Source organism: Simochromis diagramma, unplaced genomic scaffold (genome assembly GCF_900408965.1).
Source record: "Simochromis diagramma unplaced genomic scaffold, fSimDia1.1 OVJJ01000229.1, whole genome shotgun sequence".
NCBI lineage: Eukaryota > Metazoa > Chordata > Actinopteri > Cichliformes > Cichlidae > Simochromis > Simochromis diagramma.
Window position 1 is genome coordinate 558,430 of NW_024386869.1, and position 3,572 is coordinate 562,001.

Below are 3,572 nucleotides of genomic sequence, written 5' to 3' on the forward strand. Positions count from 1 at the left end.
TTCCTCTCCAGATTACGAGTCATCTGCTTTACGGTACGTGTTTGAGAATTATACCACGGAGTCAGGTACTTCTGATTAGAGACCTTAGTTTTCACAGGAGCTACAGTATCCAGAGTCGTACGTAGTGAGGAGGTGAAATTATTAACAAGATAATCGACCTCTGTTGGGGTAGCGTTCAGATAGCTGCTCTGCTCTATGTTGGTACAGGGCATTGAAGATGATAACAGTGGGTGGATTATATTCTTAAACTTAGTTACAGCGCTTTCAGAAAGACATCTACTTTGATAAAGTCAACCCAAAAGGACTGAGCATCTCTGTCAGCTCAGTTACTTAAACAATAAACAAAGGTCCTCTTTCTCAGACTCAAAATCACTCAATATACTTTCACCCACTGTTTCAGTGAGATAGAAGGCGTCACGGAAATACGCCTACACACCAAGCGATAAACGGTTCAACGTGTCCTTCTCTTATTTCACAAATAAGTAAAATGCCAATGCAAATATTAAGTATTTCACCATACAGGTAAATTTCTAAATGGCTCACTTCACCTTCAGGTGTTAAATCAGCGCTCAATGTGAAATAATTAAACATGTCAATGTACTCGAAAAAGAGGAACAAAGCCGGACCCTATTATTTGCCTGTGAGATCAAAGTTTCTTATCAGTAATAAAGGGAGATTCTGAAATTAATTACCAATAAACAACAATGTGTACTTGAATATCCACTATTTCAAACTCCCAATCAAAATCAGGCACTTCAGCAATGTAGGCCGTCTTAGAAATCAATAAGAAACAATTGAACATAATGTTTTCTGTCACAATCCGGCTGTGTGCAGGCCAGAGTAGGACCCAAACGCAAACTCGCAGAGACAAAAAGTAAACTCAAAAAACACATCTTTATTGCTAGCGTGGGACACGAAAAACAATACAAAACTAAACTGGGAACACTAAAGCACAATGAGCCACAGGGAAAAATCACACAGCTATGAGGGAGGACGCAAACACTGACAAAGAGAAACATGGGGCTTAAATACACTGAGGGATAACGAGGGGGAATGAGCCACAGGAGGAGAGCACAGCTGGGAGTAATTAAGCAGGACGAGGCAAGGGAAGCAAAACTAGAAACATTAACACAGGACAGACTGTGAAAGTAAAACAGGAAACACACTGACGGAACTCAAGACATGTGAACTTAACAGACTGGGGAGACCGAACATAGGGACCTGAAACATGGAACAGAAAGGCACAGTAGATACAACATGAACATAACAACGCCACAGGGGAAGAGTAAAACAAAATGCAGGAACACAGGACCTCTTTCAAATTAAAATGGGAAACATAATGAAACGAAAACATGACAACATAAGAAACACAGACATGAAGCACATGAAGGACAAGGGAGACTTAACGGGGTTGGATACTGTTACGAGTTCAAAATTGGGGATGGAGACAAGAGAAAAAACCACAATAACAACACTGGTCCGGCCGGGTTAAGTCAAACGATGATTTTAATAGTCACACGCGTGGGAGATGGGCACTGTATGCAGACAGCCTCAGATCTCAAAATGGTGGAGCATTGATCAAACTCTTATAGCCCCTGGTGCCCCCACCTTATCATAAAAGCCTAAACATTCACATGCTTTTCTCTCACACGGCGCCTAAGCTATAACCTTGGCTCCCTGTTTATCTGCTCCTGCTGAGATGGGGCAGAAAACTCCAGCATGTTCCGTTCTCTTCTAATCAGACAAATAAGGCGATGACTTTCTGCAAACAGTATTTCTTATAACATCATAAAACAATATCATTCATCCACAATAAATCAGCAGTCTAATGTAATGCAAATCAGTTTAACTAATGCAATAGTTATCAGCTTCTTCTAATTCAGGAGAATAATGCAAACTAAAACTACATAATAATTCACAACCTTTAATTAGGGGTATAACATGGCATAAAATAATATTATAATTTAAGAATACACAAAGGGAATCTAATAACAAATGAACTTAGATAACCTAATGAACAACAAACTCAAACTTAAGACGCTGGGTCAAAAGACCCAGGATCATGACAGTTTTCTACCAAAAGGGGAAGTAAGTCTCAAATTTTAAGTTCGTATGAGGCCTTCATGAAAGTCCCAGAGAGAAAGGGAAGTGACCGCACCCAATGGTACTCCTAAAATGTTAATGAAAATATCACACTTTAATCTATTCAGTTTTCTACATGTACAAAACTGGCCACTTAACAACACTCAAAAAGCCAACCTCTTAAAAACACTCTATGTATTTTGTCAACAACCTGTTACTTTGGTAAGTATTTCACTCAGAAGGATTAGCTAGGCCTTGGAAGATGATTAGACAATTAGTCAGGAACTGGCCAAACTGTTCTTCACTTACGTCTACAGATGTGAAATAATCATAATGTGAGTCCACTGTTTCACAATAGAGGAAAAGGTCTGCATAAATTCCCTCAGGCACAGATGTGAATTCAATCTTATTGTCATGGTCCCTGTGTCTCACCAGCTGATCCTGTATTAGGCAACATGTGTTTTTTCTCTCTCTCTCTCTCTCTCTCACCTGCCAGGGCGGTGCTCATTTTGGGCTCCCGCCCCTGGCCCACGCACCTGCTGCCTATCGGGATGATCACAAGGCCGATTTAAGACAGCAGCACTGTGTCACTCGTCGCTGGATCGTTGAGCTATCAGCGTCGGTCGCTCAGTAGTTTGTGAATCAGAATCTGTGAGATCGTTCCGTCTGTTCGCCTCTAACTGAAATTTCTGTGTACAGATCTTTCCCGGACCTTTCCTGCCTGCCTGTCATCCCGTGGACGAGTGAGTGGATTGTGTTTCCCCAGTGTGGGGAGTGAAGAGAGAGAGAGCCTTTGGAGGGCGTCAGATTCCCGTCTTTCCCCTCACATACCCCGGAACCCTGGACCCCCCTCCCCTCCCTCCAGCACGTTGTAAATAGCATCACCTGGTGTCGTTGTGTGAATAAATTTGTAAACCCTGTACAGAGTCCCGGTCTGCACCTGAGTCCGTTAACTAAAACCTGACAGAACGATCCAGCCAGCATGGACTCAGCAGGTCGGGACCCAGCCGCTCAGGACCCTGTCGCTCAGGCACTCATCGCTCAGGGAGCTGCTCTGGCTCGACATGAGCAAATGCTCGAGCGGCTCCACCATGAAATGGCGGCGCTTACGCAGGCGGTCGCTCGCTTAACTCCTCTGGAAAGTAAACCCCGGCCGGCGGCTCCCGCCCCCCAGGAGCCTCCACCTGCCACTGCGAGCGCACCTCCGGCACCTCTGCCACCCTCGGACGGACCCCTGCCCACGCCAGAACCTTTTACGGGTGAGTCGGACAAGTGTGCTGGTTTTCTGGCTCAATGTACTCTTGTGTTCCGTGAGCAGCGGCGCTTCCATAATAACGACGCCAAAATAACCTTTTTTGTCCAATTGCTGCGGGACCGGGCTTTAACGTGGGCTCAGGTCGTGCTTAGCTCGGACCCCGGGATTGCCTATGCTGATTTCCTGTCTAAATTCCAGACTGTGTTCAATAAAGGCTCTGGCGCTGAAGCCGCCG

At 44.6% G+C, this 3,572-nt stretch overlaps 1 long non-coding RNA gene across 1 annotated transcript; it reads left to right on the forward strand.

Annotated features, from left to right (window-relative positions):
- The first annotated feature begins 338 nt into the window (after window positions 1-338).
- On the forward strand, window positions 339-2,444 carry LOC120733339. Its single transcript, XR_005695792.1, has 3 exons — window positions 339-812; window positions 868-874; window positions 2,084-2,444. It is a non-coding gene; the product is annotated as an uncharacterized LOC120733339 (long non-coding RNA).
- Window positions 2,445-3,572: the final 1,128 nt, after the last annotated feature.